Consider the following 12,891-nt stretch of genomic DNA (forward strand, 5'->3'; position numbering starts at 1 on the left):
GGCGTCCAACAAGGGAAAATCGAAGGTCATCGAATAGCCGCCGAAATTGATCGACCACATCCGAGGTAAGTTTTAAGCGATTAAACGTTGAGTAAATTCAATTCTAATAGGACATGATGAGTTGATTTAATAAGATATGATGTGGCCATGATATGTTCTAAGCTCAAATGGTAAGTTCTTAAGTGTTTGAGCTTGGGAATTCAAGGGTAATTTGAAATAGTCTGCTTAGGACAGCAGCAGTAACGTGACTTTAGAAAATCACCATAAATTTATGGATTTGAATTAGAGGCTGAATGAGACATGAAATTAAAGCTTAATGAGTCTAGTATCTTATAAAAGAAACCGTGTAAGCAAAGGAATTTCCAATAATGAGATATTTAAAGTTTTGTGAGACGGTGTCAGAATGACTCCGAAATCCCCTGTTCGGTTTTTAGAAAATCATTATAAATTGTACAAAAATGGTTATAAGATAAAATTTATATGCTTAGACTCCTTAATGAGTCTAGTTTCAAATTAAATCAAATACAACACATTTTGAATTCTGTAAAATGAGAAATTTGATTCTTAGTGAAGAGTGGTCAGATTAGTCAAACAGTGAAACAGGGGAAACTTTAAGAAAAATCTGGTATTGATTGGCCAAACCTAAAATTCTGGAAATTATATGGATGGAAGATATACGAGTCAATATTCAGGAAAAATTAACGGAAAGTGATTTGGAGTTTTGTAGCTCCAGTTATAAATAATTTAGTGACTATTGCTCAGGAAAAACAGCTTGTGCTGAATTTGAGATTATGTTGTGAACCTTGATAAACTTGTTTTAGTTGCTCATAAGCTATTGATTAAACCCATACTTGAATTCTAAATCGTGATATTGTAAGTTATGAGTATTCGAATATGAAATGATAGTAAGGCCTAATGGTCGACGTGATGAATGTGAAAGTGTATATGTGTGATAAGGCCTAATGGCCGATGTGATGAATGTGAAAGTGTATATGTGTGATAAGGCCAAATGGTCGATGTGATGAATGTGAAAGTGTATATGTGTGATAAGGCCAAATGGCCGATGTGATGAATGTGAAAGTGTATATGTGTGATAAGGCCTAATAGCCGATGTGATGAATGTGAAAGTGTATATATGTGATAAGGCCTAATAGCCGATGTGATGAATGTGAAAGTGTATATAGGTGATAAGGCCTAATGGCCGATGTGATGAATGTGAAAGTGTATATATGTGATAAGGCCTAATGGCCGATGTGTGAATGTGAAAGTGTATATATGTGACAGGGCCGAGTGGCCAACGTGATGGATGTGAAAGTGCATAAATGTGATAAGTCCCGAAGGGCATTTGTGTCAGCACTATATCCGGGTTAAAACCCCGCAGGCTTTATGCGAGAATATTATCACTGATTAGTGTCCTTAAGCTTCGTGCTAGTACTATATCCGAGCTCTAAAGACCCGATGACTACGTGTGGGGATTATGTCCGGGTAAGACTTCGTAATAAGAATTGCTTATAAATATATTCAATGCGAAAGGTTAAACAGGTATGTACTCCAAGTTTATATGTGAGCTTGATTTGCACTAAATCATAAGGTAGTTATGTGATGCATACGAGAGCAATCTATGAGACTATTCCTATGATTATGTGACATCGGATCAGTGTGAGAGGTGATGTGAAATCATACGATATATCTATGTCACATGAGCTCACTTTTATGTGAAAGTTTATCTGCTTATTGTATATGATGAGATGTGCATATTCGGTAAAGGGATGGTATGCCCGAAGGAAGAGTGAAATAAAAATACGAACAACTATGTTATAATTTGATTGTTATCTGTTGACACTGCTTAAAACTTACTAAGCATTGTAATGCTTACTCCGTTTACTCTGTTTCCTCTGTTTTATAGATCTCATTGCGAAGCTACAGGCTCGGGGATCGTCAGCAACTAGTCACACTATCACTATCCACTGTTTGGTACTGCTACGTTTCGGATTGTCTTATGGCATGTATAAAATAGACTAGTGGCGGAAGAATATTTTGGTTAATGTATATAGCCATGCGAAAATGGCTTATATATATTTGAGCATAATGTTATAATCATTTGGTATGGAATGGTTAATCACTATCATAATTTGTGCTATTTATGCTAAAAGAGCTAGTTGAATCATGGAAACTATGAAATAGGTAAAGTCTACCTTAAAGGCAGATGCTGGCAGCAGCAGTGATGTAGATTTGGAAAATCACTAAAAATAGTAGGATTTGAATTAAATAATGAATAATTTATTTAAACGAACCTTGATGAATCTATTTTCATAGGAAAGTAACGAAACTATCATATGGACAGTATGTTAAGAGATATTCAGGTTCTCGTGAGACAGGGCCAGAACAGTTTCTGGATTCCCTGTTCCGACTTTGGAAATTCATTATAAATTAACCAGAGATAATTAGGAGTCATTCCATATATGTATAGATTCCTCTCTGAGTCTAGTTTCTATAGAAACAAACGGCATCAGTATTGAAGCTCTGTGCAGGGAGATATCCAAGTCGTAATGCACAAAGGTCAGTGTAGTCGATCCCTGTAACATGGGAGACTTTGACTAATAAACTGTACTAATTGGCCCAACCAAAAATTCTAGAAAAAAATATGTAGATGGGCATATGAGTCTAGTTTCAGGGAAAATTTACGGAACTGGATTTCGAGTTTCAGAACTCAAGATATGATTTTTTAAGCGACTAGTACGCAGACTGGCAGCTTGTCTGGGAAATTTTTTTTTAAGTGGTTTGAAGTCTGTTAACACCTCGTGTTCGACTCCGGCGACGGCCTCGGGTTCAGGGTGTTACATTTGATTGGTATCAGAGCCAGGTTTAGTCGGTTCTAGGACTAACGTAGCACGCGTGAGTCTATTTATACATGCCATAAAGTGATAAAATGATAGTGTGATGATTTTTTGGCAATTAAAATGTGTTTGCTGTATTGTAATGAATCTTGATCCCGATCGAGCTGTAGCAAGCTTCTGACTATGAGAATTTGCGATATAACTTCACTTAGATATGCCTAAATTATTAAGTTGATCAGGTACGTATCATGTACTTGTATTTGAATTTCGATTTGGATTGAATTATAAGGGTATAAGTGATGCAATTTTGAAGGAGTGTTATGACTATAAATGTGATTTTTGTATGTGGCCATGGAACTGGAAGTTGAATGGTCGATAAGCATGTTGTGTTTGTATTCAAGTAATGTAAATGATATACTAATGTGTATTGCTATATGTGTATATGTATGTAGAGACGAAATCGTCGAATGTAAAAGGGCAGTGAAGCGTATAGAGTGGTTGGTTTTCAGCACTAAGTGTGCGGGCAATAAGTGTTCACGGTTGTGAGATTGGCACTAAGTGTGCGGGCAATAAGTGTTCACGGTTGTGAGATTGGCACTAAGTGTGCGGGCTTGAAATGCATGGCACTAATTGTGCGAGTTTAAAGTACATGGCACTAAGTGTGCGTGGTTGATTATTAAGCACTATGTGTGCGAAACCACTATATATATATTTTCTATCAATTATTTATATTAAGGGTGCGACCTTACCGAGTCGATTTCAGACAGCGGAAAGGGGTAAGTTCTTGAGTAAAAGAGCTTAAATTATGATTTGATTAGATCATGTTTTAAGCAAATTAAAATCATGCTCTTTGTGTGGCTATTGAGCCGAAATTGCAAGAATGATAAGTGTCTTGTGTTCGAGTTTTGCTAACGAAAATGAAATACGAATGTGCCATGATTTATTGTTAAATATGCATGGTTATTTGAATGATGTCCGGGCTAAGTCCCGAAGGCTTTGTGCTAAGTGACCATATCCGGACTAAGATCCGAAGGCATTGGTGCGAGTTACTAAATCCGGGCTAAGTTCCGAAGAGCATTCGTGCTAGTGATATATCCGTGCTAAATCCCGAAGAGCAATCATGCTGGTGACGTGTATTCGGGCCTTCGTGCCTAGTAGGCTTCATGCCGGTAATTTGAGCAAAGTTTAAGTATTCATTACTATACGAATTCAAATTTAAATGAGATGATATGTTTAAAAGTGTACATACATGATGTTTATAGACTTGGTTAAGTCATATCAATGTGTATTAACGAATGAATAAGAGCCCTATGTATGTGAATAATTAGAGGCACTGTGTGTGTGCGAATTCCTTTAACCGAGCACTATGAGTGCGAGATCGGTCAGTGGGCACTAAGTGTGTGAAGTGGAATTCATGTAAGACCTCGTTTGGGACGAAGGCATTGATTTGAGATAGTGTGTAAGACCATGTCTGGGACATGGCATCGGCTTGATATGTGAGAATATATAGGACCATATCTAGGATATGGCATTGTAAGAGCTATATGTGCTATTGCTGAATGGACACTATTTTGTTGATCTTGTTCAAGAAATTATTTTGATTAAGTTTCGACATTCGAAAGTTTGAAAGAATTTTTGATGAATGTTGATAATTTTGGATATACGAGTTATGCGCTAGAATAAATCTCATGCCAGAGTATTATATTAGGCTTTATGCCTATTCGACTGTATACGGGTAACGTTAACTATGATTGAGATGTGATAAAGTTATAAAGGATATTTATTGGGATGTTTGAGTATATGTGTACTTTTGGTCAGATTACAGCTTATACATGAATGAAAATGTGGGTTACAAATATGTGGGTTGATGATGTGAATTATACATGTTAATATGTGCTTAATATGTGTTTGAAATGCATTTGTGAATTAAATTAAGTGATTATTGCTTATGAGATCAAGAAAATGAGATAGATGTGCATACTTGCAGAAATGTTTATGTATTTGTCTTAGGATAAGAAAATGATTTTACGGATCGATGCGAAATCAGTAATGAATTACAATTGCTATTGATGAGCTAATGTTTATATGGATATAATTCAATAAGAGGACGTTATCCTAAACTATGCATCGGTAGAAATTTTCGGGGACGAAAATTTCTTGAGTGGGGGAGAGTTGTGACAGCCCAAAATTGACCCTAGTCGGGAAGTGGTTTCGGGACCACAAAACCGAGTCATACTAATAATTAGCCATCATATTTGATGCTTATTATATGTATATATGCATGTGTGAAAATTTCATGCTTGAATTTTGTTAATTGTAAGTGAATTTTATTAAACAGGACTTATGTGAGAAAATTTAGAAATGTGCTAGGCAAATGTGAAGTGGCCTATTAATGCATGTTATGAAAATGATGGGTTTGCATGTCAAATTACCCAAAATTTGAGCTAGTGGCTGGCCATGCTATGGGTGGAAACATGTTGGGAACATGTTGGCTTAGTGTGTTATGTTAGAAAGAATAAATAAAAGGGTTAGTAATTAAGTAATGAAAAGGGAGGGGTGATGAAAACAAAGTTGTCTCATCCATCCCCCCCCTCCATTTTGCCGTAACTAGACAAAGAAAAGAAAAAAAAAAGAGAAAGGGTGTTCATCCTTTAACACCTTGGCTGAAAATTTGAAGGAGGAAGGAAGAAGAAAGGTTGAAGAGATTCGGCCATGCATGTAACTAGGCTAAGGTATGTTTGATGATGTTCCATGAGATGCATGCATGTTTTAGTTGTTAGTTTGAGTTCTACCTAGCCCATGGTCTAAATCTTGCTATGTGATGGAGATGATATTCGGCCATGGGTGTTGTCTTTCTTGGTTGGTGTTTTGATGTTGTGGTGATGAGGCATGAAGATGATTGAGCTTGAGTGTTTAATAAAAAGGTTTGGATGTGAGAGTGTGTGAGGAGTAGAAGTGAGGGGTCTTAGCAACTTCATGAAGGTTCGGCCATGGTGCTTCAATATTGCACTTGTGTTTAACCCTAGGATTAATTAGTTATATGGTTAGTATGGGTATGGGTGACCGAATATGAGAGCATGAATAGATGGAGAGTTTGGTGAATTGATATGTGGTAAATGTTAAGTGTTAAATGAAATGGAGATGATAGATTAATGTTGCACATTCGGCTATAGTTAGGCATGTTGATGATCTTATCTTGACTTAGATAATTAGGCATAAAAGGGTGGTAATGAGGTTGAGGTTGTTGAATGGTTAGTTGGGTAACAAATGAAGCATTCGGCCATCACTTGGGAGCTTATGTGATTTTGAGTTTAAAATTAGCAAAGGTGATTACCGAATGTCCAAGTATGCATGTGCATGTGTGATTAGATTATTGATAGTATGGTAATTGCATGAGGTTATTAGCCGAATAGCTAAGAACATAAAGTAGCAAGATGAAAATTTTACCATGTCGTTTCGTATGTCATAAAATCATTAAAATGTGGATACCAATATATGTAGCAAAGCGGTTAAGTGAGTTAATTTATTTGTTTAAGCTCAAGACTCTAAAGGAGAGGCGTCCAACAAGGGAAAATCGAAGGTCATCGAATAGCCGCTGAAATTGATCGACCACATCCGAGGTAAGTTTTAAGCGATTAAACGTTGAGTAAATTCAATTATAATAGGACATGATGAGTTGATTTAATAAGATATGATGTGGCCATGATATGTTCTAAGCTCAAATGGTAAGTTCTTAAGTGTTTGAGCTTGGGAATTCAAGGGTAATTTGAAATAGTCTGCTTAGGACAGCAGCAGTAATGTGAATTTAGAAAATCACCATAAATTTATGGATTTGAATTAGAGGCTGAATGAGACATGAAATTAAAGCTTAATGAGTCTAGTTTCTTATAAAAGAAACCGTGTAAGCAAAGGAATTTCCGATAATGAGATATTTAAAGTTGTGTGAGACGGTGTCAGAATGACTCCGAAATCCCCTGTTCGGTTTTTAGAAAATCATTATAAATTGTACAAAAATGGTTATAAGATAAAATTTACATGCTTAGACTCCTTAATGAGTCTAGTTTCAAATGAAATCAAATACAACACATTTTGAATTCTGTAAAATGAGAAATTTGATTCTTAGTGAAGAGTGGTCAGATTAGTCAAACAGTGAAATAGGGGAAACTTTAAGAAAAATCTGGTATTGATTGGTCAAACCTAAAATTCTGGAAATTATATGGATGGAAGATATACGAGTCTATATTCAGGAAAAATTAACGGAAAGTGATTTGGAGTTTTGTAGCTCCAGTTATAAATAATTTAGTGACTATTGCTCAGGAAAAACAGCTTGTGCTGAATTTGAGATTATGTTGTGAACCTTGATAAACTTGTTTTAGTTGCTCATAAGCTATTGATTAAACCCATACTTGAATTCTAAATCGTGATATTGTAAGTTATGAGTATTCGAATATGAAATGATAGTAAGGCCTAATGGTCGACGTGATGAATGTGAAAGTGTATATGTGTGATAAGGCCTAATGGCCGATGTGATGAATGTGAAAGTGTATATGTGTGATAAGGCCAAATGGTCGATGTGATGAATGTGAAAGTGTATATGTGTGATAAGGCCAAATGGCCGATGTGATGAATGTGAAAGTGTATATGTGTGATAAGGCCTAATAGCCGATGTGATGAATGTGAAAGTGTATATATGTGATAAGGCCTAATAGCCGATGTGATGAATGTGAAAGTGTATATAGGTGATAAGGCCTAATGGCCGATGTGATGAATGTGAAAGTGTATATATGTGATAAGGCCTAATGGCCGATGTGTGAATGTGAAAGTGTATATATGTGACAGGGCCGAGTGGCCAACGTGATGGATGTGAAAGTGCATAAATGTGATAAGTCCCGAAGGGCATTTGTGTCAGCACTATATCCGGGTTAAAACCCCGCAGGCTTTATGCGAGAATATTATCACTGATTAGTGTCCTTAAGCTTCGTGCTTGTACTATATCAAGGAAAATTTACGGAACTGGATTTCGAGTTTCAGAACTCAAGATATGATTTTTTAAGCGACTAGTACGCAGACTGGCAGCTTGTCTGGGAAATTTTTTTTTAAGTGGTTTGAAGTCTGTTAACACCTCGTGTTCGACTCCGGCGACGGCCTTGGGTTCGGGGTGTTACAGTGACTATGTGGTGGCGATGGGCGTGGGTCCTCGTGAGGGGGAGGGACATCATCAGTAATGTCCTCTGGCTCATCCTGTCATCAGAGTGAATGAGTCTGTACTGAAGGGGGTCGAATCCATGGTGTCACTCTATCATCCGCATGTGAATCATACTAGAAATTCCCTGAGGAGACATCTGGCCTACTAGTGTGAGTGCCGAAGACATCTCTAGAGTGTCGAAGAGGCCGAAATGTCGAATAAGGTGAGTCACATAGGGGCCAAGGTAGATGGGGACCCTCCTATGGCGGTTTGTCTGGTGGCGAAAAGCAAGGGCAATAAAGTATGCCAAATCGAATACATGACCAGTCGCCATGCACCATAAGAAGTAAGCATCGGTGGTGCTAACGACACCGGTGCTCACTCTTCTTCCAGTCAAGGTGTGAGCCAAGATAGCATGGATGTAGCATAGTGCTGGAGGAAGAGAAGTCGACTTTGAGTGACTTGTGTCATAGGAAAGAGTACTTACTATAAGGTCGGTCCAACAGTAGGAGGGTGAGTGGTGTATGTGACAATGAAGATGTTGAGAAACCTTGGAAGCCATAAACTCCTTCGTGTAGAGGCCCAAAGTAGCTCCAAACTCTGGTACGCTTATATGTCGTACTACCACCAAGTCAAAATGTAATAGTGCCAGCCTCGTCGTGTTTGGACATCACATGCTGAAGATGGAAAGTAGTGCAAAATTCCAAGGTAAGCTCCGAATAGGTGGGCTCGATAATAGCAAAGAACCTATCCTAAGGGGCAGTGACGAGATGAAATCGAACAAGGTGGGCAAGATGGACCTGCTCCAAGGTGACCCAATCAATACAATAGCCCACTCCCAATGGTCATGGACGAAGGAGTTGGAATAGGTCTCCTGTAGGCCTCTTAAAAATTAGAGCAAAGGATGGTGAGTCCCGTCAGATGCGCTCGATGAGGTCATGCATGGGCCCTTTCATTTTTTCAAAGTGGGGACAGCTACTTTCGTCTTGCCACGTGTGTTCGTCACGATGCACCTACAGGAAAAAAGAAAAAGAGCAACATTAGTCATTAAAATAATCTTTAAATAGGCAAATAAAGTCCTAGACGGTCAAATCTAAGTAGTTTGAAAATAAATTACTCTAAAAACAGTAGGGATGAAGACTTTAGCATGTTAAAACCATGTAGTGAACCAATATACGATTTAAAGTTATTAAAGTAAAAAAAATGAGGAAAAGAAAAGATTCAGAATTGAATATAAATTAGAACTAAAAAACAAATCATGTGATACTGTCAAAAGTAACTGAGATAATAAAATACATAGAAATTGGCATAGACTAATCAAATTAGACATAAAAGTAGTAAGCCTAAGTCAAATTCTAACATGATTTATAAATAAAGTCACTAATCAGAGACAGGATTCATAGGTATATAAAAAATGAATTAATAAAGAAATAAATAACTATAAATAAAGAGAATATAGAAAATAAAATAAATGGAATTAAAGAAAATGGGGGAAAAAAAGGAAACCGAAGAAGATACTGGTCAGAAGTACGGGTGATGGTGATCGGGCATTGGTGATGGTGGATCATCGATGAAGGAAAGTGAAGGAGGTTGAGGGGAGTGGAGGGGTCGGGGTAGAGGAGGAAGAGGAAAAGAAATGGAAAGAAGGGGTGGGGGAAAGAAGAACAGAAAAGAAAGAGGAAAGGGAAGGAAAACGAAAAGGGGAGAAGGAGCCAGGGGGTGGCCGGACAGTGGGGGTGGGTTGTTGAGGCGGCTAGGGCTGGGGAAGTAGAAAAAATAAAAAGTTAGGGTTTGGGGGTTTAAAACAGGGGCACAGTCATGTTAAGGCCTCGTGTTGGGCCACATGGCCGTTTCACACGCCCGTGTGACTCGTCCTCTAGCCCGTATTTATCGTGAATTTGATAGCTTAGTTTTCTACACGGTCGTGGCACATGCCCATGTGTCCAGGCCGTGTGGTTCACACAATTGTGTCGCATGGCCGTGTAGTACATTCTTAGTTTCACCCACGCCCGTGTAACCACCCACACACCTGTGTGTCCCTGCCGTGTCTTGCACACGATCGTGGCACTTTCCCGTGTTGGCCTCTAACTTGTTAAAATTTAAAAAATTCAGCCCTAGGTTTCAGACAGCCAAGGACACACCCGTGTGTACTGGCCATATGGATCGAGTTTATGGTCATGTATACGTCGATACTCGGGAATTTTTAGCCTTGTTTCCATACAGCCAAGGACACGCCTGTGTGTCCTGGTAGTGGGGGTCACTATACCTGTATTAACAAATGAAAAATAGATAAAATAAATGGGTTAGTGGTGTTAGTGCTCAGGTTGCCTCTTGAGAAATGCTTATTTAGACTCTAAGCTCGACTCACCTCAATTTTCTGTGGTCACGGTGTTTTGAGGAGTTGAAACTCCTCATCCCTGCTACCAATTCTATCAAAATAAGGTTTGAGTCGAGTATTATTTACCTTGAAAGTTTTGAATTCAATATGTGTTACCTCGACTATATCGTGTGGGAAGATATTTAGTACCGTGAAGGGAGCTGCTACGTCTGTATTGGACTTTGAAGTGACGATACGAGGGTCAGCGTCATCCAATAGTACCTTATCCCCAACCTTAAATTGATTTGTTTCAATCTTAAGTTTCTCATGGCGCTGCTTTGGCTCATCGTGTATTATCGATTTCTCCTTAACCTGTGTTTGCCATTCATCTAGTTCCTCGATCTGTAGCCTCTGCTCTTTGTAGATGTTTCGTTGTTGTTACATGAACTAGAACGTGGCTCATTTGTGCTCTTCGGGCGTGTTTCCTACAAAGAAGGTTGAACAACAAGGTTACTCACATTAAAAGAACTTGTGTAATCATCTCGATCACTAGTCTTTTTGATAGAATCACGAGCTTGGAGTTTAGTCAGGTCATCGCCTACCCGAAGTATTAACTCACCTGTACCGACATTAATAATAGTCCTAGCAGTTGCTAAAAAGGGTTGTCCTAAGATTAAAGGAATGTCACTATCATCATCTATGTCTAAAACAATGAAGTCTACTGGGAATATAAATTTGTCGATTTTAACAAGAACATCTTCAATTATGCCTCTAGGAAATCTAATGGTTTTATCAGCCAATTGAACGCTCATCCTAGTTTGTTTAGGTTTCCCAAGTCCTAGTTGTTTAAACATTTTATAAGGCATAACATTAATACTTGCCCCTAAACCAACTAAAGCATTGTTAACATTTAAACTACTAATTAAACAATGAATCGTAAAACTCCCTGGGTCTTTCAATTGTTGGGTAGCTTGTTTTGTAGAATAGCTGAGCAGACTGCATTTAACTCCACATGTGATGACTCATCTAACTTTCGTTTGTTTGAGAAAAGCTCCTTTAAAAATTTAACTACATTTGGCATCTATGAAAGAGCTTCAATAAACGTTAAATTAATATGTAATTTTTTTAATAATTAAAGGAATTTACTGAATTATTCGTTCGTGTGGTCTTTCCTTGTCGCATTAGGGTATGGTACACGAGGTTTATACTCTTTGCTTACCAGTTTCTGTTTATCATTGCTTACATCAACCTTACCTTTATCTACTACATTGCTTGCCTCAGTTTCGGTTCATCTTCAACTAACCCTTTATCATTGTGCACAGTAATGGCATGAAGTTGCTCCCTTGGGTTAGTTTCAGTGTTACTTGGTAGGCTACCTTGTGGTTGTTTAGAGATCAACTTAGCAAGCTGTCCTATTTGAGTTTCGAGCCCTTGAATCAACGCTTGCTGATTCTTAAGTGCTGTTTCAGTATTCTGAAAATGAGTTTCTGACACCAAGATGAATTTTGTAAGCATCTTTTCAAGGTTTGGTTTCTTCTCTTGTTGGTAAGGTGGTTGTTGAAAACCTGAAAGATGTTGTGGCTTTTGATTCCCTTGGCCTCCCCATGAGAAATTTGGGTGGTTCCTCCAACTTACATTGTAAGTGTTATTGTAAGGATCATTTTGAGGTCGAGGATTATTACCCATATAATTCATTTGCTCGTTCTCCATGTTGGGGCCGTAGGGTGGGTATTCCAAATTGCTCATTCCACCTTCACTTGCATTGCACTGCATTATTGGGTGTACCTATGTAGAACCAAATAAACTGTCAATCTTTTTATTCAAGAGTTCTACCTAATTTGAAAGCATAACAACCAAATCGATGTTAAAAATGCCAACTACTTTGGTCGGCTTTATCCTCATGACTTGCCACTAATAATTGTTCAGTGACATTTCTTCTATGAACTCATAAGCCTCTTCAGGTGTCTTATGATTGATGGTTCCACCGGTAGTTGCATCGATCATTTGTCTAGTTGAGGGATTCAAACCGTTGTGGAAAGTTTGAACCTATAGCCAAAGAGGTAACCCATGGTGAGGGCACCTTCTCAATAAATCTTTGTATATCTCCCATGCATCATAAAGTGTTTCTAAATCCATCTGTAGAAAAGAAGAGATATCATTCCACAATTTAGCCATTTTTGTCGGCGGAAAATATTTAAGTAAAAATTTTTCGGTCATTTGTTCCCAAGTAGTGATGACCCTCGCGGTAATGAGTTCAACCACTGTTTAGCCCTATTCCTTAATGAAAAGGCAAATAACCGAAGGCGAATGGCATCATCAGAAATGCATTTATTTTGAAAGTATCACAGAACTCCAAGAAGTTGGCCAAATAAGTATTTGGGTCTTCATCCTGCAAACCATCAAACTGAACAAACTGTTGAATCGTTTGTATAGTGTTAGGTTTCAGTTCAAAATTATTGGTAGCAATTGTAGGTCTAACAATACTCGATTCAGCCCCTGTTAAATTAGGGTTAGCATAGTCGTACATAGTACGAGGAGCAGCTTCTAATTCA

General features: G+C 38.0%; 1 non-coding gene across 1 annotated transcript; it reads left to right on the plus strand.

Moving 5' to 3' along the window:
• The first annotated feature begins 12,401 nt into the window (after positions 1-12,401).
• On the plus strand, positions 12,402-12,508 carry LOC121207837 (small nucleolar RNA R71). Its single transcript, XR_005902951.1, has one exon. It is a non-coding gene; the product is annotated as a small nucleolar RNA R71 (small nucleolar RNA).
• Positions 12,509-12,891: the final 383 nt, after the last annotated feature.

Source organism: Gossypium hirsutum, chromosome A01 (genome assembly GCF_007990345.1).
Source record: "Gossypium hirsutum isolate 1008001.06 chromosome A01, Gossypium_hirsutum_v2.1, whole genome shotgun sequence".
Taxonomy (NCBI): domain Eukaryota; kingdom Viridiplantae; phylum Streptophyta; class Magnoliopsida; order Malvales; family Malvaceae; genus Gossypium; species Gossypium hirsutum.